General features: G+C 44.8%; 1 long non-coding RNA gene across 1 annotated transcript in view; it reads left to right on the top strand.

Annotated features, from left to right (window-relative positions):
• Positions 1-22,390, top strand: part of LOC146788986 (uncharacterized) — a 50,768-nt gene extending 28,378 nt beyond the window's left edge. The window contains exons 2-3 of the long non-coding RNA XR_014969737.1: positions 7,558-7,653; positions 22,257-22,390. This is a non-coding gene — a long non-coding RNA (uncharacterized LOC146788986). The remainder of the gene's footprint in view (positions 1-7,557; positions 7,654-22,256) is intronic.
• Positions 22,391-22,944: the final 554 nt, after the last annotated feature.

Here is a 22,944-nt window from a genome sequence, read left to right as displayed (position 1 = left end):
CGCAGCTGCCTCTTCTACAGGAAAGACTGTTTCAAGACTTGATCCACAAACTGGGGATTCAAAGGTGGGGTGATCTATTCTCGGCTGGGCGCTTTCGAGATCGGGAGCACTTCTTTGATGGGTACGCGCCTACCCCCTTGGAGCTATTCACCTACATGAGACTGAGGCACGGCATGCGGTCCATATTACAGAAATTCCCGGAGGAACCCGAAATCACTGACCCATTGCACAGAGTCTTACAGGCGTCCTCGCCCTCCCACCTGGTCTCCATACTATACCACACAATCCGATCTGACACTGCACTTGACGCCTCGCGGGCTCGTGGGGAGTGGGAGCGGGAGTTGGGGCTAGAGCTGGGAGATGACAGGTGGTCATACTGTTGCATACAGACAGAGCAAATCTCTGCAAGCAGCAGACATCGGATCATACACTTTAAGTTCCTAAATCGTCTGTACTGCACACCGGTCACCAAACACAAATTCAAACTGCAAAACTCGGATAATTGCGAGAGATGTCATGCCCCACATGCGGACTTCCTGCACTTGTCCTGGGGTTGCCCCGCAATTCAGACCTACTGGACCCAAGTGTTCTCCGCTGTCTCACAGATGGTGGACTTACTCCTTGAGCCCGACCCGGTGCAGGCCCTATTGGGGTATACCAAACACATTCCGCGGGCAAGCCGCAGGTTTGTCACGGCGGCGCTGTTGTTGGCGAAGCGGAGGGTAGCGTGCCGTTGGGGGCGGGGGAGGGCTCCGAAATTTAAGGAATGGCTTAAAGACCTTGTCTACTGCCAAGAACAGATCCTGGCATACTCCGACCTGCTCCCGGCTCGATCCCGCCCCGCCGATATATGGGGCCCACTACAATGTTACCTACTGCAATACCCAGAGGCCCTGACCGGGGATGCCCCTCCCCCGGCCCTTGATGGCGCTGCTTCTGCTGCTCATGATTCACAAACTACGCAAGGGATCGGTTGAGCTGTTGCGGTGCTGTGGGGGCGGGAGTTCTTCCACGATTGCCAGGCTGGGATGATCGGGTTGCATATCTGTTACACGTGTCTTAAGGATTGCGGTCATGCCCTGGGAGAGGTATACTGTATGGGGAAGGTCCGCTGAAGAACCCCTCAGGACTACACTGTTCGCTTTTCTTGTGTGTGGCTCTGTTGCCGGTTTTTCCTGCCCAGGGTCCCTGTGCTAAGACTCATGATAATGTCTATTTTGCTGTTCCCGCCCCCCCCGGACATGCATTGGATATACTGATGTAATGATTCAGACCTTGAAATGCCACCGAAGTTTGATTATGATAACTGTGTGATTGTATTGTCTTGATGCAAAATCCAATAAATAAAGTTTAAAAAAAAAAAAAAAAAAGGTTTGCTGTAAATTGTTAATCTTTAACAGCAGCCCCTGGGCAAACCCAGTGAATATCATACATTTTTGTGATAATCCCAAAGGGGTTCTGTAACCTGTGACACTTTAATAAAACCTCCTAGTCAGCCCACGATCCTGCCCAGCAACATACACATTTATGACAATCCAGAGGGGGTTCTGTAAATGGTGACACTTAGATAATACCCTCTGGGTGAACCCAATATCTTGCTCAGCATCATCCATATTTGTGGCAATCCCTAAAAAGTCCTGAAAAGGGTAACACTTAATTAACCTCCTAGGCCAGCCTAAGACCATGCCCAACAAAATGCACATTTGTGATCATTCCTGAGAGGTTCTCTAAACTGAGACCATCGTATATCATCCCCTGGCCCGGCATAGGACCTTGCCCAGAATATGCTAATTTGTGATAATCCCGAAGGGGTCTTGTAAACTGAGAAACGTTAACACCTCTTGGCTAGCCCCAGATACTGCCCAGCAACATGCACATTTGTGACAATCCCTAAGGGTCCTGAAACTATTGACACTTTAATAACACCTCCTGGGTCAGCCCTGGACCATGCCCAACAACATGCACATTTGTGATAATCCCAAAGGAGTCTTGTAAACTGGTACACGTTAATATCTTCCAGCCCCAGTCCATAAGGTGAGGAATCTGGGCATCATATTTGATGACAGAATGCCTTTCCAACATTAGATCAACAAGGTTGCTTCTCTGGTCTTTCTAACACAGAAGTCAATCCGGAAAGTGCCTTCATTCCCCTGAAGAAGTAAAAACACTGGTGACGGTTCTAGCCATGGCTAGACTGGATTACGGAAATGCCTTATATCTGGACCTTCAAAAACAGCACAAGATCAGACTCCAGCGGGTGCAGAATGCAGCCGCCAGAATGCAGTTGGATATCCCTAAATTCCAGTCCATTTCCCAAGGCTTAAAAAAACTCCACTGGCTTCCTGTGAAAAAGAGGATAGAATTTAAATCTTTATGTCTAGCGTACAAAGCTATGCATGGAACAGGACCAGCGTTCCTGGAACAACATTTCACCTGGTATCATCCTGTCAGAAACCTACGTTCAGCTCAGAGCAAACTCCTCCAGACACCCACATTTAAGAGCGTTCGCTGGGGAGGAAGTAGCTTTGTCCTAAGCACAGTGAAACTGTGGAACACATTTCCGATAGATATTGAAAATTGCCTAACGTTACTTTCCTTTAGAAAACTACTAAAAACGTGGCTATTTTCAAACTAATGCTCACCGTTTCCACTGAAATTTTGACAGACACCTCCGCACAGCACCTAGAAGCCCTCGGCCATTCGAGCGCTATATAAATTTCACAATCAAAATCAAATAACACCCTTTGGTTCAGCCCAGGGCTGTGTCCAGCAACATGCACTTTTTTTTATAAGGATTGGAGATTATCCAAAGCAAAAAGTTCAGTCTCACACATGGTGTATTACAGAAGGTGAGGGGACCAGATTCTTGCAGGCAGTGCTGTATCTTAAACTCACAGAACACGCGCAATGGAGACTGGGACCAGAGGTGTCAAGCTCAATGACAGACTCTGCCTGCAACTTTTGTCGATGGCTCCTTAACATATCACTAAGATGGTCTCTTAACACATAATACAAAACCCTTGGCATGAGCGGTGCCTCTTTTGACAGGCAATGGGCCTCTACATAGCAGGTGTTTACTGTAAACCCCATATTTGACTGGAGCTTGGTGGGACCACCCACTTCAAATGAACTAAAAGTCCTCTTTTAAAATTAAACACGGTTAAACACTGTCCAGAAGAGGGGAGTCTTTCCTGGATACACATATAGCAATGTAGTATTTTTTCATAAAGCAAGGGAAAGAGGTGAACACCCCTCTTCTGTGGGTTCTTGAACATATGACAAGCTTCCACCTCCCCTGCCGCCCAAAAGCCATTTTGTAAAAAAGCATAGGTGTAGGGCGGCTGGATCCGGGCCAGTTTTTACCGGATAGCCTCATAAGGAAAATTAACATATGATGCATCTAAATTAAACTAAATTACATGGTCAGTTATTACCCTTAAACTTTAGCCTAGATTTGGCCCTCATGGATACTTTTATTGTGAGCAGTAAATGTGAAGGGTGCCCAGCCCCCTGGTCATTTCGTCTATCAATGTGTTTTTTTGTGATGAAGATACAGAAATAAAATGCCTTGTACCTGTAGCGGATCCAGTGCTTGGCGAGCTCTTTGGAATTCTACTTCTTTGCATTTCCACTGGTTTGCGTGGAATGATTTCGATGCATCATGATGACTTGCTGATTGGGCCTTGGAAGCGCACAGATGTTTTAAAATAAAAATCAATCAATCTGGGTGACTCACGTCAAAGGTAATTTTTGTGAGTGCAGCCTGGCTTCTGGGAGGGTTTGGGAAGAAGTGGGTGGTTTCAGGCACAGGGTTCAGAGATTCGCCAGCTGCAGGCCATAGGCTTCAGATACAGTGTGCTTCAGAAAGGACGGTCGCACATCTGGCCCTATATGTTTAATAAACATAATGAATTGTACCAGTAAAATAAAGTCCTGATAGCAGATCCATGGTGTTGGAAGCTTACCATCTATGCTCCTCTAAAAGGTGTCCCAAATTTCGATTTTTTGGGAGTTATGTTCTCAAGGGATGGTTGACAAATAGAGAAAAGTAGGAGGGTTTTGACTCAGTTCTTGGATGTACAATTCATAGTCCAAAAATGTTTGTGTGACAACATGTCTCAGTTTATCTCGAATAGTAGCAGTGAAAATGGGTCGTCAAGTGGATCCCAAGAATGGGCACTCTTCAAAAAGCAAAAGACCTAAAATACCACTGGAAAAATGCTGAGCGCAAAGGACATCATGCCATGATCAAGAACCCTTGCGGTTACTTTATCATCTGGCACTTTACTCGCCTTGCAAAGTATTATCTTGTCGATTGTATCGGCAGGCCTTATGGTGAAGCCACCTTAATCCCTAGGCCTGGCGTTCCAACAGTGAAGCAGGGCATATTCCAGTGTGCCGTGTACACAAGCCAGGTAATCCCACCCTGAGCCATTCAAGATACCCGTTTACCCAGTGATGAACACGGATGGTGACCGCATACTGTTAGGGATCTCCAGCTGGTGAAATCGACTGGAGAAGCATGGCCCGAGGTGCTGTCCCTAACTTCAAATCGCTAGGCTAAGGACTTTAAATAAGATGCGCCTGCGTCATTCTAATTCCGCCTACGGTGATCGCTGAAGAGCAGCTTTAGAACTCAGGAGCTGGTGAGCCATGGTGTACAGGAGATGCTGAGTCTGCCTTGAATGCCAGGGGCCAAGGGCTGCCTCTTAAAGATGCACTGAATGTCTGTACGCTGCCAGCGCGCGGAGGATGGCTGGATCCCAGAACTGACTTGCAGACCCTCACCGAGGCAGTAAGACCTTTGCCATTTTAATGGAGGATGCTGGGGCCGGGCTCAGTTTTGCGACTCAAATATCCCAAACATTGCAGATGAGGTGCACCCAGCAGGCCAGACTCCTTCAACCAGGGGCACCAACTCAGCCTGATGAATTATTCTAGTGTAGCCCAATTACTTGGTGGCTGGCATTCTGAAGGACCTTTGAATACCTAACCTATGTGGGGTACTGGAACTGGACTGCCAAGAACTTCTGGACTGCCAAGAACTTGTGAGTGTTTCTATTGGCCACACTGCATAAGGACTCAGGATACTCACAGATTCCCACTAACACAATTATACGCGTCTTATCCCTGACTCTCACTACTTGTAAAGTTCTACCTTTACCACGAGTCAATCTTGTCCTGGGCATTCCATTTGGTTATTACTACTCTTACCCCATATCTAATATTTCCATGATTGTGTTCCTGTTGTTGCAGTGGGTTATGTCAGGCAATATAAAAAGCAATTGCTCACATCTGTTTTCTTTCGTTTCCTAATATTCCAGTGATTGCTCCCAAATACAGACACCGCTATTGTTTTCTGTGCTCCTAAACACTTTAAACTCCTTTGTCGCGTCTAAAACTCCAGGATTTCAGTATCCTTCAGCTGAAACCTGTATATATTGAACATCCTTGCTTTATTATTGATCCCTTTCTATTTATCTTTGTCCCATCAGCTTGTGACATGTCTGTCCCTCAGGTTTTTTTGCACCAACAGAGCAAACGCATCTGGACTATGCACCAGGTATACATGTTATCACTATATCGCCATGTCTAAGTAAAGTTTGAATCCTACGTGTACCATCTAATGCGCTTATTTCATATCAGCATATGCCGTTTAATTAAGTTCCCTAGCTTGTCATTTGCAATAACACTAGATCAAAATGCATACATTCAACATCCTGGCCCACTCTAGCTAGCAAAGCTTCTGGCTGCTGTTCCATTACCTCCTGTTTTGCAATTGGCTGCTGCATAATTGGGTTTCTCAGAGGGTGTTAACTCAGCCGTGAGAGTGTGCATCATTAAATATTATGAAATATTCACCTTACAGAACAGCTCTAGTGCTCCTTCCCTGTTTAATTGCATTGTTTGTCCTCAGAATCTTACTTGTTTTATATGGTGAATTTCATGTGCCTTAGGGTGTCCACTAGATTAGCAGTTCTTAACCTGAAATCCGTGTGCCACTGGCAGGTCGCAACTGTTTAGAAAATTAAATAATATTAGCAGATTAATAAAGTATACACACTAGGAAAACAAAATGTAAAATTAATCTTTTTAAAACACTCTGTAAATATGAAGAATTTGAAATTTGAGTCTTGAAATTAAGGTTTTTTTTTTTTAACAACTTTATTGGCATTTCAAAAATACATACAACAGCATTGTCTGGCATAGATCGTACAGTAACTCTTCCAACGGGTTCGTGCTCCGCTGGTCATTATACATACTTATGCATCTTTCATGTTAAGACATGATTTACTGATGTTGTGGCCTTTAGACTGTCTCTCTCTCCCACTCTATGATAAATACCTTTAATGTCGGTGTTTCCTGCTTATTTGCTTTAATGCCAACTCATCCCTTTAACTCCCCCATCCCCCCTGACAGGCATCTGTATTCCTTTTGCTGTCTGAATAATGTATGGTCTGTTCAGCTAGCCTGTGTTTGTGTGCCTTATGGATTTTATGGGTTGGCTGTCCCAGTCAGGTCGGTTATCATTACCGTCCATGCATGGAGGTCGTCTTTTTATTTGTCGTCTCTCCTAACTTGTTTCTTTCTTACTCTCTCGGCAGTTGCCCAGTCACACATGTCTTTCAACCATCTTTCACACTTCAGGGGCGTCGGTTTTTGCCATTCAATGGCAATGCGTCTCTTTGCTAATATTAAGCCCAGAAGCACAACTTCTTGTTTTTAGGTGTTGGGAGAAGACCCAGTAGCAGGCCCGGACTGGCAGTAGCGGGCACCGGACAATCTCCCGGTGCGCCGCACGGGTGGGGGCCGGTTTTGGGCCCCTGGGGGTTTCGGCCCTGTAACAAAATCGGCCGAAAACCGGCCCTGGCACAGAGCTCGGAGGCACCCCCAAGCCCTGGGGGACCGGCCGAGCACTTTGCCAGGGCCGGTTTTGGTTCCCAGTCCGGCCCTGCCCAGTAGCACTGTCCGCATCTATCTAGGGACCGTCTAGAAATTAAGTTTGAATTCAGGGCCGGCTTTAGCACGAGTGACGCCCGCTGCGACAGTCATTTATGGCGCCCCCATGCCCCATGGCCGCCTCCTCGGATTCTCTCACTACCACCAGGCAAAATAGCAACTCATCTCTCCTATCATAACCTACTGCTAAACACAGAGCCTCCCCTGAGGTTGGCGCCCCCTCCACAGATCAGCGCCCAGTGCGGCCGCACCAGTCACACTGCCCTAAAGCCGGCCCGGTTTGTATCATTAGCTTGATTTGTCAGAGCAGCACAGACATAGCAAACAGAATCTGGCATAGTGGACTAGTGGTCTCACTTGAAACACTGGCATCGCCCCCAAAAAGAGAGCATGCACTAGCAGCAAAAAAGAGAAAGTGATATGCCAGCCCGCAGCAGATCATTTTGCCTTTTAGAAATAAAACCACATTTAGGAAAGCTCAACCCTTCTTATTAAAATTTTTCTTTTTTTTTAACTTTTGAATTAAATAAAATGTGTCATTATATGTGCATGTGTTTGATGTACATTTGTTTCAGTATCTTTATGCATTGTTTTAAGGTTCAAAACGTAGACATCGCTCGGGTGGGTCCTCCACTTCCAGCAGTGACTCAGTGGGGTCCACAGAAACCGAAAGGTGAAGGACTGCTGCACCAGGTACCCTCTCACATCTGAAGGAAATGTTCCCAAATAACAGTTTATTTATTTAATGTTGTGGTTTTGAACAGCACATATATGACGCGAGTGGATTAAAGGGCCTTACAAGTGAAAGTCAAAGCTACAGGAATGCTTTAACAAGGCGGCAGCATGAATCTAAATGAGACAGCAAGGGTGCCCATATAGAGGGAAGAAGTTACAGCAAGTCATGAAGGAAAACACTACGGAAGTAACTATGGGAGGCGGGGAGAAGCTGCAGCATGGGACTAAGGAAGGCACTAAGACATTAAATATGGGAGGCGGGGAGAAAGATGCAGCATGGGACTAAGGAAAGCAGTAAGGTAGCAACTGTGGGAGGTGGGGAGTAACTAGGGAAGGCACTAAGATAGTAACTATTGGAGGCGAGTAGGAAGCTACAGCATGGGACTGAGGAAAGCACTGAGCAAGTAACCGCATTGTGGTCCAATGTCTTCAGCTTGGTGTCAAATAATCTCTGTGAGGTGGGATCCATGGCTGTGCGTGAAAATGGAACTCAGAATAGCGACGGGGGATGGGAGGCGAATGAGAAAGGCTTGTGTGGGGTGGGGAGTAGGCGAAGATGTTGAGATGAGAAGTTAGTTAGTCTCCAGCTCGAATTATGATGGAGTGCGATCTCCTTTGCTTCTGGGAAAAAGATCTTAGAAGTAACAGAGCCACACAATACTATTCGCTTCCAATGAAGATAAAATGACCAGGTGGAAACCACTTTCAGCCTAAGAGGTAAAGGACAAAAAGTTGGGTCATTTTAAAGAGAGGATACATCTGAGAGCAAATGAGACAACAGTGCCCATGGTATTATGACCGTACAAAATTCCATTAACATCCAAAAGTGAGCCTGAAGTCCACAAGAGTAGAAATGATAGAGTGTTTTTAATCCATCTGGGTTTGGAGAGCTCGCTTTGACAGTTGGGGGATTGATGCACTTACCTTTTGGGGCTGACACCGTCACCGCTGGGGCCCTAACGCTGTTTGTTCTCCCCCGCTGCCGTTGCCTGTTGCTTCGCACGGCCGCCGTGGGGGGAGACTACAGCTCCCAGCTGCATTGCAGCATCCTGCTCCGCCCACTTCCCGCCTGAGCGCGCCCGGAGGTGCATAAATACCAGCTGCCCCCTCGGTGGAGCGGGGGATTGATGCACTTACCTTTTGGGGCTGACACCGTCACCGCTGGGGCCCTAACGCTGTTTGTTCTCCCCCGCTGCCATTGCCTGTTGCTTCGCACGGCCGCCGTGGGGGGAGACTACAGCTCCCAGCTGCATTGCGGCATCCTGCTCCGCCCACTTCCCGCCTGAGCGCGCCCGGAGGCGCATAAAGACCAGCTGCCACCTCCGCGTCGCGGACGCGCGCGGGCGACACCGGGCTAAGCCCGGGCAAAGGGCGGGCCCTCTGTGGCCCTCCGAGGGCCGATCGAGGCCAGGCTGGGCCACACCCCTTGGTTGCCGCACCCAGATTCCAGTAAGTGTTCTGTGATTGTGTTGTAAGACTTTGGGAGCTAGTGGGTTTCCCATGCATTTGGGACTTTGAGTACCTTGGATCTGTACCCCCTGAGACCTACAGCCCGTACATCCATAAGTAGCTGTGGCAACTGTTAATCCCATGATGACTAAACAAAAGTCAATCATGGACAATTATCTAGTTAAAGTCGTAAGCAAGATTAACAGCGACAGGAGAAAATCCTTAGGACGAGATAATCTATCTGATCTGCCCCTGGGACTTTCCAAAGAGGATACTATTGACACTGCTGAGTCTGTGGTTACCGGTTGTAATTCTGAAGTTTTATCCACAGTAGTCTTAGATGTCTGTGCCCCGATTGAAGATCTACTAGTAGCCCCGGAGGATATTCCACAGCAATGCCCGCCGGTCCCACGCTCAGTGAGGGCATGCAGAAAAGTGACTACTAAATGGGGAGGAAATATTACCCGAAGAAAAGCAGAACCTGCACCTAAGAATTCCGTCTGTGACAAGGGGACCCTGACTAAGGACAATACAGTTACTATTAACACCGAGCAATTTGACATGCTAGTTGGTATTATAGAGAGTAAACTTGAGCTGATTGTCAAACCATTAATTACTAAAATAGATCAATTAACAGCTGAAGTATCTAGACTAGGGAGTGTTCTAGACGGGCATACGATTAAGATGGCTAATCCTAGGCCCCCAGTGAGGGATGGTCCAGGAGTTGAACCTGCCCCTAAGCTAGTTAATGGAAGCGCCTGCTCTGTGAAAGCAGCTACATTAGGCTCACAAGCAGGCAGACGAGCGATGCAGGCCCAAGTAGTACCAGCAACTTTGAGTGGAGCGTCGACATGTAAGATAAGTAGAACCGTGCAGGTGCCTGTAGTGACTGCAAGACCAGTAAGGGAAGCTGCACCCAACAACAATCGATCCGTAGACCTTCCACCTGAGTGTGTACCCTATGTTGTTGTTCTAACCAATGTCCCCTCCCTAGATCTTAACCAGAGCAGAACCATTTTAGAGTCGCAGGACTCATTAAAAAATAAAACGATTTTCTGGCTAAACAGGCACTGTGGGTTCCCGGTTAAGTTCTCTGACCAAATTATATCAACCAGAAGGGTTAGTTGGATCGGTAATACAAGAAAGTCCTGTAGGGGTGACTGTGTCATTGTTAACTTCCAACACCCCCAGCATGTTGCGACGATCTTGTTAAGAGCAGCCTCCTTAACACAGAACGAGACTGATGTAATTGTACGACCTTTGGGATACTTTTACAATCATCTTAGCAAGACGCCTCATGCTATTAACAGAGATAGAGCCCTTCCTCCTAATCATGCTACCACTAGAGATAGATCATTTCTACCCAATCATGGATCAGTTTTCGAAATCCCTGTCCAGAACAGATATCAATCCCTGAGTTCCCTAGATCAGAATGATTGACATCAGAAGGCTTCTGGACCCCAGTTGGCCACTACCCTGAGTGCCCTGTCTAATCAATCCAGTGTGACAAGGTTAGCCATTGTGGGTCTTCAGGTGAATGACAATCTGGAAACTACTAATAGTGGGTCAACGGTAGTAAATGTCATTGAGAGTAACCAGGAATTGATTAATGATGTAGACGGGAGTCCGGGTGTGACTGTGATTGAAGTACGTGGTGACGGAGATAACTCCAATACTGCCCAAGATGAGCCTAATAGTCGTTCCTTTGGGGGTATCTCCGTCGCCAGCTGGAATATAGCTGGTTGGGCCTCTAAGGGAAACAAACTGGGATGGGAGGCTTTGATTAGATCATATGACATTCTATGTCTCCAAGAAACTTGGTGTACTGTCAAACCAAGTCTCAATGGCTATGTATGTTATAGCCTAGAAGCTTCAGAGTCCAGACATGGAAGAGCTAAGGGGGGACTGCTTTTTCTTATATCAGTAGACCTAAAGCTGACGGTTGTAAAACATCTGTCAGTCGGAACCCGTTCCCAAATTCTTTGGGTGCGACTACCAGAAGGCATAGAAGTGCTTTTAATAAACTTTTATAACAATATTTTTTAATAATTCTCGGCACAAAGTAATAGATGAGCTTGATAGTGCCCTCATGATGCTTGTAGCAGAAGCAAAATGTATTTTTACTTTTATTTGGTTAGGTGATTTTAATTCTACAATCTGTGGTTTGTCCTCCTCTAGGGCTTGTGGGGTACAAAATAACAGTGGTGTGAACACGCCCCATTTCCCACATAACACCTATGGGGAGGCCATTAATAGTGTAATGGCAACTTATGATTTAGAGCTGGCTAGGCCTAATGTAGAGGCCAGTGGTTTTTCTATTCCCACATTCACTGGGAGGAACGCTAGCTCTAGCATCGACCACATTCTGGTCTCATCTAGTTTAGTGCCCCTTTGTCTGATCAAGATAAGGGATGCCTCTAATTTGAGCGATCATAACTGTATTACTATGCAAATCGAATCATGGAAGTGTAGAGACCAGCCGCGTCAAGAATTTTAGCTAACATCGAGCCGCATAGAGTAAACGGGACTAGGCTAAGGTGGAAAGGGGAAAAATCTGCAGTAGTAGTGCCCATAATCATATCTAAAAACTTGGAAGACATTAACGCTATTTTAACACCAGGGTGTTTGCCTACCTTTGTTGTGACTAATTTTATTAATATCAATATGACTATTAATAATATATTTACTGGAAACAAGCCGGGTACGAGAGGCAAGGGCAAGGGTTGGTTTGACCATGCTTGCACAGCCCTTCTTACCCAACTTAAACAAGCTTTAGCCCTTATACCCAGGGATAAGAATCAAGTCGCACTTTTGCGATACGATTATAAAACGGCACTTATTAGAAGGAAGAAGGAACTACAGCAGGAAGCTTGGGATAATTTAACACAGGCGGCAGAAACCTTGGGCAGCCGCTTATTCTGGTCTACCATTAATTCCCCCTTCCTACAAAATGATAAAATCCCCCAACTTTCTTCTAATGTGGGGAGTGAGGCCTGGGTGTCCCATTTCTCAGCCATTTTCCAAGATAGTGTCCCAACTGACAATGAGCAAAGGCAATGGCCCATTGTTTCATTAGACATCTCCTTAGGTGAGGTGGAATGTAGTATTAAAGCTAGCAAGGGGGGAAAGGCACAGGGGCCCGACGGAGTCCCCATCGATGTTTATAAGGCCCAACCACTGATTTGGGGACCGATACTTACTTTGGTCCTCAATGCAGCGGTAACCACTTTGATTCCACCCACATGGGGAGACTCAATTATTGTCCCTATTTACAAAAAGGGGGACAAGGCATCAGCCTGTAACTATCGGCCGATTAGTCTGTTGGACTCATCGGTGAAAATTATGAGCAGGGTGCTGTTGTCTAGATTGGAAACGTGGGCTGAGGAGAATGGGATTCTTGCCAACTCCCAATATGGCTTTAGAAAGGGCCGTGGGACCCTAGATCAGTGCTTGAATTTAGAACTATTAATCGGCAAGTTTACTAAGGCTATGCATGGTAATCTGTATCTTTGCTTTGCCGATCTAAGTAGCGCTTTTGACCTAGTTAACCATTTGCTCCTTTGGTCAGTTTTGTTAGAATTAGGCACCCCCAAGGAAATCATTTTCTTCCTCGCTAGATTATACAATAAGATGCAAGCGTGTGTTCGATATGGGGTCAATGGGGAGTGTACCCCGAATTTCAGTGTGAAACGCGGAATAAGACAGGGCTGTGTCCTCGCCCCCTTGTTGTTTACTTTATTTATTAATGGGGTGAAAACCGTCCTGAAAACAGTTAAGGCCGACGCCCCCCAGGTCGCCGGGATTAGTGTGCCAGTTCTGCTTTACGCGGATGATGCTGTGCTCCTATCCCAGACACCTATTGGTTTGCAGCGCCTGATGGACCGGTTTTCTGAATTCATAGGGGAGAGCAAGTTGCTGATAAACAAAAGCAAAACCCACACCATGATTTGCGGGGCCAAGACTAACAAGAATCATGCTTTTTTTTATAGAAGGTGTGAAAGTGCAGCAAGTAAATAATTTTTGCTATTTGGGTGTCACTTTTTCGAGTGATGGCAGTTGGGCCCAGGACTTAATAAGTGTTAGGACCAAAATCTTCAAAAGTTCTTATGGCATATTTAAATTCGCCGCAAAGATAGGGGATAGGCGAATCAGAGACATGATGGAGATATTCAAGGCTAAAAGTGTCTCCATTGCCCTATATGGGGCAGGTTTGTGGGGTTACTCTAATGTTGGTTGTTTACAGAGGGAAGAAAACATCTTCCTCAAGAAATTAATGTGTCTACCTGCTTCTGCTCCAACAGAGTTTATTCATAAAGAGGTTGGGGTCGCCTATTTGAGTGATCTTGCTTCATTTAGGCCTTTGCCGCTTTATCAAGCAATTTGGCACAAGGAAGAGACCGAGTTCAACCAACTTGTTATTAAAGATTGCCTCAAATTAGATAATTGTATGAAAATCCCATGGCTCAAGTATGTTGTTGAGAGCTACCAGGCTATTTTTGGGTTGAACTTGTTGCTAGATTTATGTCCCCCCCGAGTTCTTGTCAAACAAGACATAAAAAAATCTTTTATGTTGTTTAGAACCCAAAAACGTTTAGCTGGGACTGGTCCCCTCACTACTGTTCAACTTTATAACAAATATATTGTAAGCAAGGGTTTCCAGCAGTATTTGAACATGGTAACCCGACCAGCCCACAGATTTGTCTTAACCGGATTAAGGTTAGGAATGGTACATGTCTTGGTGGCCTTCCCCCAACAAAAAAGGTACCCTGTCGGCCCTTGCCCGTGCGATGGTCATTCAAAACAAAGCAGCATGCACTTTATGCTTATTTGCACTCTCTTTTTGAACGTAAGGATTACATTTTTAAAACCCTTGTTTTTAAAATATGGTATTTCTAATATGGAAGATGCAATGAGGTTGCTTTTTAATATGAATTCTCCAGATATATGTTTTTATACTGCAAGTTTTATCTGTAAATCTATTTATTACAGGAGAAGTATGACTTTTTAAATGTGTTTTTATTTTGTTTGTATTTCTGCTTTTTGCCGTGTGCTTTTATGGTCATTACATGTATGAACCGAATAAAGCTTCATGAACTGAACTGAACTGAACTGATAGAGTCAAGGTCCACTCATCAAGAAGAAAGTATAAAACCTATAGATGCTGTTGATTCCAACAGTTCTGCTTAGCATCTATTGTCCTCCAGACGTTTTCAAATATTCAGTTCAAGTAGAGGAGAGTGCTTTTATGTAAGACTTTACCAGTGATACATGCCATCTTATAGCCACAATGGGAAACCATTAGATGGTATTTAAGAAGTGGTGATGTGTTCAAATGATTTGCTTCCAGTGACCAAGTGAGTGACCAGGTGCAAACCTGCCCAGTGCACTTTGAAAGGCCTGTTAATAGGAAGCAGCAGTAATCAAGTCTAGACAGAATGAGGGAGTGAACTATAGTCACGCGTCTTTTTCTGAGACAGTCTGCTCCTGTGCAATAGTACACTTGGAAATGACAATTTTTAGCATTTTCATATATTAAACTAAACAACTTTCAATGATATTTGTGAGGAAAGGAAAGCCTGACACAGGCCGAAGGTCTTAAGATCGCCAGCATTAGCAAAAGGTTTCCTCGCCAGGAATGAGACATTGCCATTTTTAAGCCAGTATTTGAAAACAGATTGCAGCAGAGATAAACTCACAACATTTTGTTCAATAGGGTGGGAGCTGACAAGTCAGATCTTTAGCGATGTTCACCTGTATTAGGAAAACTTTCAAGATGTTAAATATTATACATCTAATATTGTGATGGTTACTGCTCTCTCACTTATCCGCTTGTTCGATTTAGTTCCTCCCTATTTTAGGTTTGTTTTTATTTGAAGAGAAACCTACCTCAGTGATCCCCCACATCTCAGATCAAACCCCGGCAGGAGACAGGGTGCTATCTACGACTTGATCATTCGGAGCGACCTGAGACACTGTACACACAACTGTGTTAACATCTCTTACAAGCGACTCAGTGCTTACGAGGATATCATACCACACTTCCCTGACCAAATCCTGTCAAGAGACATGGTGCCTGCTACAACGACCCACTCGAAACATCTTGAGACATTGCACATACAACGGTGTTAACATATCTCACAAGTGACCCTGTGCTTGTTGCAAAGATATTACACGATGCGTAAGGGCCCGTTGTGCATATTACGATATTAATGTATCTTATGATTGATAATGCTGTAAAGCGCTCCGATACCTTCGAGTCTGGCTAGCTTTATGTAAAACTCTTTAAAAAAAAAAAAAAAAAAATCTGTTATATGTGCATCAAGATCTGTGCCAAGAGCTTACCAGAGTCTACATGTGTTCAAAAGAGGAAGGAGCGGTCTCATGCTGCTGGGCAACACTATGACTGAGCGTCCCTGTTGCCTAGATTTCCCTGTCACGGTCACCCAGAGGAGTGTTCTCCAAGCTACCTCAAGTGTCAGGCATGAAGGGCCTTGAGACCCTCACGGATGATTTGTCATACTTTATAAATCCTGATTGATTGATTGAAGGGTGGTGGAGACACTGCAGAATGTTGCTCTTGGTGAAGAATGTAATTCTTGGCCTTTTTTCTTGTGAGCCAATCTAATGCAATAAGTTCCAAAAGTGGAGTATGAACAAGCCTTATAAAGTGCCCCTTACAAAACAGCAGTCTCTCAAGAGGGTGCTCTCCAAGGTACCCAATCCCAGATCCTATTTGAATTATATAAAAGGAGACATTTCCATCTCAAGGATGCATCACAGCTCATTGTTTTGTCACGTTCTTCACTCCCCTGTTACTATTTTTGTCTATGATTATTGCTTCTAATACCTGGAACCTCTTTTTGACTTCACCTTTGGATAGCTTGCTAACTTTTCTCCTGCCTGATGTCAGGTGGAATTTGATGCTGTAAGGGCTGCCAGAAAGTTCTGCAGGAGCGTCCGGAACCTGATGAGAATACCTCAGTCTTCCCCAGCGGTCTTCCGACTCTATCAGGCTCTAGAGATTCGGAAGACTTGCCAGGGGAAAACAGGGAAACGAAACAAGGGAAGGCGGGTTTGCACTTCAATGGCGTAACTGGCGTCTGGTTCTGAAGAAAGGGGACACACACCTCGCACACACCCTGTAAAAATAAAGACTGTGTAAGTACTATTACATAAGAACAACCCTCTTGTATAACTCGACACTTGACCTCACCTACCACTGTGTGGTGACTTCTAATCTTGTAGAGTGAAGGCGTCAAGGAGTCAAATGTAACATCCTACGTAAATGAGAGCACAACGTTAGAAGGGAGTAGGAACCAGCACTAGAGCCTACTCTATTCCTTCATGCAGCTTACCCCCAGCAGTTCTGTTGAAGGACTACCGACTCCCCGGATTCTACTTTGCCTTGAGACCACTGTGTAGGGTAGTTGTTCTACTGAGACATATATCACAACCTGTCAAAACAATAGAGAGTCCCCCTGAGTTCCCCTTCTCATATATAGCATACACTTATTGAAGAATAAAGCAGCGCATTGCGCTGTTACCGTGATTCTGTTGGAAGGAGAGTCAGCACAGTGATCCACGCAAATATCCCAAGGGAACGACTGGATACCTTCGTTAATAGGAAATGGTGCGGAAACACCCACACTAGTGTGTGCAACCCAAAAGAACACTACCAGGCTAAACGTATACTGAATAACGCCTGGCCGATAGAAAGAGCAGAGTCCGCCACTGGTTTGAGTGCCACAAACAGGAAATAACGGGGGAAAATAAGGAGGGGGACAACTGATACAGTATGGGCCGGAAAATGCGGATTTAGACACTCACTAGCAAACGTGGAGTGCAATGGAAACCGCCCGGCTTGTAAGGAAAGAAAGCGCTTGGGATTCAGCACTGCTGTGAGCCACGAACACTGGAAAAGATAACAGATGCTGAGTGCTACAGAAAGCCAGGAATACTGCAGGAACCTCTCTCTCTGCACTAAGGGGAGAGAGGCGATGTCCGACCTGCTAGCAATGGTGGGGATGGTCGCAGGACGAAACGTCACATATGGAGGAGAAAGCGGCAACGATACAGCAAGCCGCCTTCGCACACAAGAACGAAGACGGAAACAGGAAATGCTCTACCGGAAGTCAGGCAACTAAGCGTGGGACCGAAATGAAGCTCGAAGCAAGAACACTAAGCGCGTCTACTTGCCTCGGGGTTCCTTAAATACTGCAGCGTCGACGAGCTTGGACCGCGGGGCATGACAGATGCCTTGCTAGTCACTTTAGTATTCTTCTTCATTTTAAGTCAAGATCTACAAGATCTTCCAAGAGTTTTTTTTCACCGCTTATGGTTTTCCTCCTAACTAGAACCCTCTTATGGGCACACTCGAAACCTTTCACGTCTACTATTCTGTTCCGGGTGACACCCTGGAAAATGGAAGGAGTTGGCTTTGGGCAATCAAAAAGGAGACTCAACAGACCTTCTCAGTGTCCAGACCTTGACAATATCATAGGCGTGTGTGTGGTGTCACTGGTTTTTGTATGTAAAATATCTACCAATATTAAGAATATATTATTTTGTCACCTCTTACTATGTGTAGGCGCATAATATTAATTTATGTGAATATCGAGTAATACTTTCACTGTCTTATTGTATGCAAGAGGTCTACCATTAATAGAAATATATTATTATGGCATGTCATACCGTACAGAAGAAAAACTAGAGTGATAAACAGTAGTATACTTCAATGCACACCATTACAAAAATCCCTATGTAGAAGTAATAAATGTTCTCCAGTCTTATTTCACCATTTAATGTTCCTATTGGAAATTACACAATGTTCATTTCATCCTTTAAGCTTTTTAATGGTTGCAATGTAATAATATAAAGAACAATTAACTGTACTGTTCCTAGAATTACAATCACATTCAGTAGGTAGTCCTCAAATTGAATCTCATTTTAATAGAACCAGGGAGTCTCCAGGAAGAGTGCAGAAAGTGTGTGCGAAAGTAACCAAAAACAATTAAATCAACAACATCCAAAAATCTGTTCACTGATGGTAACACCTTTCAAATCCCCATTACGTAGAAAACACTCATACTGTAGGACAATAACTACATCACTTCACACTAGTGGCAGTAATTAGCTATTTTAATGAGGTGTGAGAAAGAACCAAAGGCTCAGCCTGTTGGCAAGAAGGCATGGAAGATTTAATTACAGACAAAAGTATACTAAAATTTGATGGATGGAATGCCTGAATTCATCTCAGAAACTGGTAAATACTCAGGGGGCGCATCCCAGTCCAATGGTATTTTGCACACAATGCCACTTTACTTCGGACCTAGCCGTATGCAAATCAGTCTTGACCCTTCTCCAATGGGAACAGTCCATGTCCTCCCTGCACCAAAGCACAAGCAATCCAGGACCGGTTTTTGCCCAGGTTAGGGCTAATTAGCCAGGCATAGCTTGGCTCAAATGGCACAGTGTGCACAAGACATGGCATAGCCATCCCACTTAGGGTGACATACTAAAGTATACAAAAAAGCGATGGATGGAATGTTTGAATTAATCTTAGTCAATGGTAACTACTTGCAACACATTCTAGTCAATTGTTATTTTGCATACCATGCCACCTGAGTTTGGACCCAGCCATATACAAATAAGTCTTGACCCTGCTCCAGTAGGAACAATCCAGGCTGAACTGCCCAGCGGAGTCAACCCTAAGCTGGAACACATGCAACCAAGGGCGGGTTTCACTGAAGTTAGGGCTCATCAGACAGGTAGAGATTGGTTCCAATGGCACAGTGTGCATGGGACTCAAATCTGGGCATACCGACTTAGCATGACAGACTAAAGTATACAAAAAAGTAATGGATGGAATGCTTGCATTAAATCTCAGTCACTCGTAATTACTCAAGCCACTTCCATATCCAACGTTATTTTGCACACCATGCAACCTCAGTTTGGACTCAGCCATATGCAAATCAGTCTTAACCCTGCTCCAATGAAGAGTGGGAATTGAGGGTGCACACACTGATTGTGCCATTTTGAGAGACCACAGAGCAAGGCTTCTTAATGTTGTTCTAAAACTAAGTACCAGGAAGTGCTGCAAAAGTATGCTGATCGTTATGAAGGTTTTTTTTAGCACCGGCATAGGGGCAGTCATTAATCACAAGCTAGTTATGTCGCTAAGAAAAGCTTTCTACCACCAGCAACTTATAAAATACCTGCACTTGACAGAGAAAAGAAAAACAAGGAGAGGATCCCTGCTTGAAGTCAGATGTTTGCCATGGAAAGGACTGAAGATGCTGCTTCCCTTGTACTCAAGCTTTGAAAGTGTTCTTAGCCGCCACACCAGCATTCCTACTGTTGCCTCAGATATAAGCCTTGATTTATGGTCTGGCCTTAGAATTATGGCCTGACCTTAGAAGCCTACCTCATCTGCTTAAAGTCCAGGGTGAAGGTTTTCAGAACCCTCAAAAGGTTTGGACGTATTACTTGATTGATCTCTGCAGAGCTGGTACAAGCTTCCAAAGCTACCCTAGAATAGCGTCATAACATATAGTGTGGTAAGAGCACAACTCTGGTAATTACACATAACACTGCCACACCTCTCATATAGGCCACGCTGCAAACCAATAACACTCAATGCAAAAGTGTGCTACTTATCGTTAAAGTGGTTTGGTGCCTCATCAGAAGACGAAAGCACTTTATAAATATAATCAACCATACAATACAATAGTGCTTGTGAATCAGACCGAAAATAACTCTATCTCTCTCTCTCTCTCTATATATATATATATATTCCACTCAATACCACTGCGTCTCACTTTCCCCTCACGGGACGAAAGAACACTGGAGCCGGGGCCACAATCAAAATGCGTGTTTATTCACACCAGGTCCGACGCGTTTCGGAGTTAAAAGTCTCTCCTTTCTCACGGGCAACAGACTGTGTTATTTTTTACAATTAAAGCGCAAGTGCCGGTCACCTGCAATAGACATAAACAACATACTCGAATTCATCATCATTTTTCGTTTTTTTTTAATTCATTCAAAATCATGTGGCAATTGATGCAAGCGATATTTCATCACAGGCAAAATGATTAAATACATGGAACTTAGAGCAGCTATAAACATTTGCATAAAGTAATTCAAAATTCAAAAAACTTTATCAAGGCGCAAGTGCGCACAGAGACATGTTAGGATGCACGTACCCTCATTGGGCGTTATCATAGCACCAATATAAACAAAGTAAAGCCCCAGTGGGCAAAAATTCAGTACAAAATCAAAAAAACAGATTGGGCACTGGCACGCCCCGGAATGTGTTCACTGTTTAACAAGGCTTCCTATTCACAATAGTAATATGTGGGTCACGCCGACAAATAAAACATGAAACTATCACAATTACTTCAGTAATGCCCGTTCGCTAGATCCTGCCCAAGTGGGCTTACTTATCGCTCCCAGTGTTAGTCAAAATCGTGACCATCAGTACAACTCATTCATGAAAACCCCTTTCAGTGAGCAGTTTTCTCCAGTACAGTCGAAAGTTTTATGCAGTAATCCCAGTAACAATCACAGTTCCATAGGCCACCTGAAAGATGAATAAAACAATGTTGACACAACTAAAACAAGTGCACTGACCAAATAAACTTAACACAAAAAGTTAAAAACACATGGAGAACAATACCCGAACCCGCTGTTATTGACAGTTACAAGTGTACCGATAGCTCTTCGTCAAGATTAAGACCTTCTGGGGCCATGGTATTGTATTTTATGATGGTTTTGGACTCGAGTCTTCTAAGCTCTCTTGTCCTGTTACCACCTCTGCACCTCACCGGGATGTGGTCCAGGACAACAAACTTAAGAAGATTCGGATTTTGTCCATGAAATTCATGGAAGTGTCTTGCGATGGGATAAGTTTTATCATTTTTTGTGATGGCTCTACGATGTTCTAGTATTCTGACCTTGCATTTATGAATGGTACTGCCCACATAGAATTTGTTACAGGGGCATCTGAGTGCATACACTGCGTACTCTGTGTTACAGCTCAAATGTTTCTGTATTGTCATCGGTGCTTGATCTTTAGAGAGTTTGATAGATTTACAATTATTGCTGAATTTGCAAGCTTTGCATTTGTTGCAGGTAAAGAATCCTTTTATGTCACTCTTTTTGGTGTCAGTCAACATATTTTTACATAGTGTATCACCCAGTGATCTCGGTTTATTGAATGTGAGAGCTGGATATTCACCTACATGTTCACATAAATCTTCATCGTTACGCAGAATTTCCCAAAACTTTTTAAGGCTTTTTCTCACTTCCCAGGCCTGATTGTTAAAAGTTGTAATAAACCTTATGGGTTCATTCAAATCATGATCATTAACATTATTAGCCGGGAATAATAGTTCTTGCCTGTTCAACTTGTCAACTTTCTCGGCTGCTTCATTGACTAGGGTAGCATCATAACCTCTAGCTAAAAACCTTTCGGTCATAATGGTTTTCTCAATGAGGTAATTGTCTTCCTCGCTACAATTCCTGCGAGCTCTTAAAAGTTCTCCATAGGGAATACTCGTATGAGTTTTTTAGGGTGACAACTACCTGCGTGCAGTAAGCTATTACCTGATGTTGCCTTCCTAAAAAGCTTAGTGCATAGTTTGTTGTTTTTGATGGTGAGTTGTAAATCAAGGAATTCGAGTTCTCTGGCATCGATGGTACTTGTAAAAGAAAGATTAAACTCATACACATTCAAGGCCTTGACGAACTCCTTGGCCGCATCCTCAGTACCCTTCCAGATACAGAAGATGTCGTCAATGTATCTTAGCCAAAGAACGACGTGGTTTTTGAATAATCCGATTTTATTGATTACCTGCTCCTCCCACCAGCCGAGGTACAAGCCTGAAAAGCTGGGGGCGAAGCAGGTACCCATCGCCGTCCCTTGTATTTGTTTGTACATGTGATTGTCAAAAAGGAAGGTCTTAATCTTGACGAAGAGCTATCGGTACACTTGTAACTGTCAATAACAGCGGGTTCGGGTATTGTTCTCCATGTGTTTTTAACTTTTTGTGTTAAGTTTATTTGGTCAGTGCACTTGTTTTAGTTGTGTCAACATTGTTTTATTCATCTTTCAGGTGGCCTATGGAACTGTGATTGTTACTGGGATTACTGCATAAAACTTTCGACTGTACTGGAGAAAACTGCTCACTGAAAGGGGTTTTCATGAATGAGTTGTACTGATGGTCACGATTTTGACTAACACTGGGAGCGATGAGGAGGAGGAGCTTAGCGCGTGATCAAGATGGCCGCGTGAGCCTAGAGCTCCCGAGACCCTCGCTCCCTCCGGCATCTATCCTGTCTATTATCCTGTACTTGATGCCCGGGCTATTGGAGAGGATCTGCTGCTGAGGCGGGAACCGTTGTCCGGGTCGAAATCGCCCACCGGAGACCGAAGTTATACTGCCTGGAAGTTTGGGGCCTAATCCCCGCACAGTGCCCGGGACTTGCGTTGGCACAGTGCCCGTGCCCTAATTGAACAACAGCGGCCTGGTCGGGGAGGAGTCGTCGGAGGTGGAGGGGATTTCACTTTCACTTTCGATTTCGCCTTCCAGTCTCCAGGGCGCCCGTGACGGGGCGTGCGCGGCGCCAGCCACTGGTTGCATGCCCATTTACCCTGTACTGGCCAGGAGATTGTCTACACGGCAGATTGAGATGTCGACCAGGTCGGACGCCGAAAAGCAGAAGCCCAAGAACACCAGGCGGGGCACCTCCACCCAGACTAATACCATGGACCGCTATGCCCATCAGAGGGGGTCCCCGGGC

This window comes from Triturus cristatus, chromosome 10 (genome assembly GCF_964204655.1).
Source record: "Triturus cristatus chromosome 10, aTriCri1.1, whole genome shotgun sequence".
Taxonomy (NCBI): Eukaryota; Metazoa; Chordata; class Amphibia; order Caudata; family Salamandridae; genus Triturus; species Triturus cristatus.
Note: the sequence above shows the minus strand (reverse complement) of the source record. Positions and strands in the feature narration are given on the sequence as shown.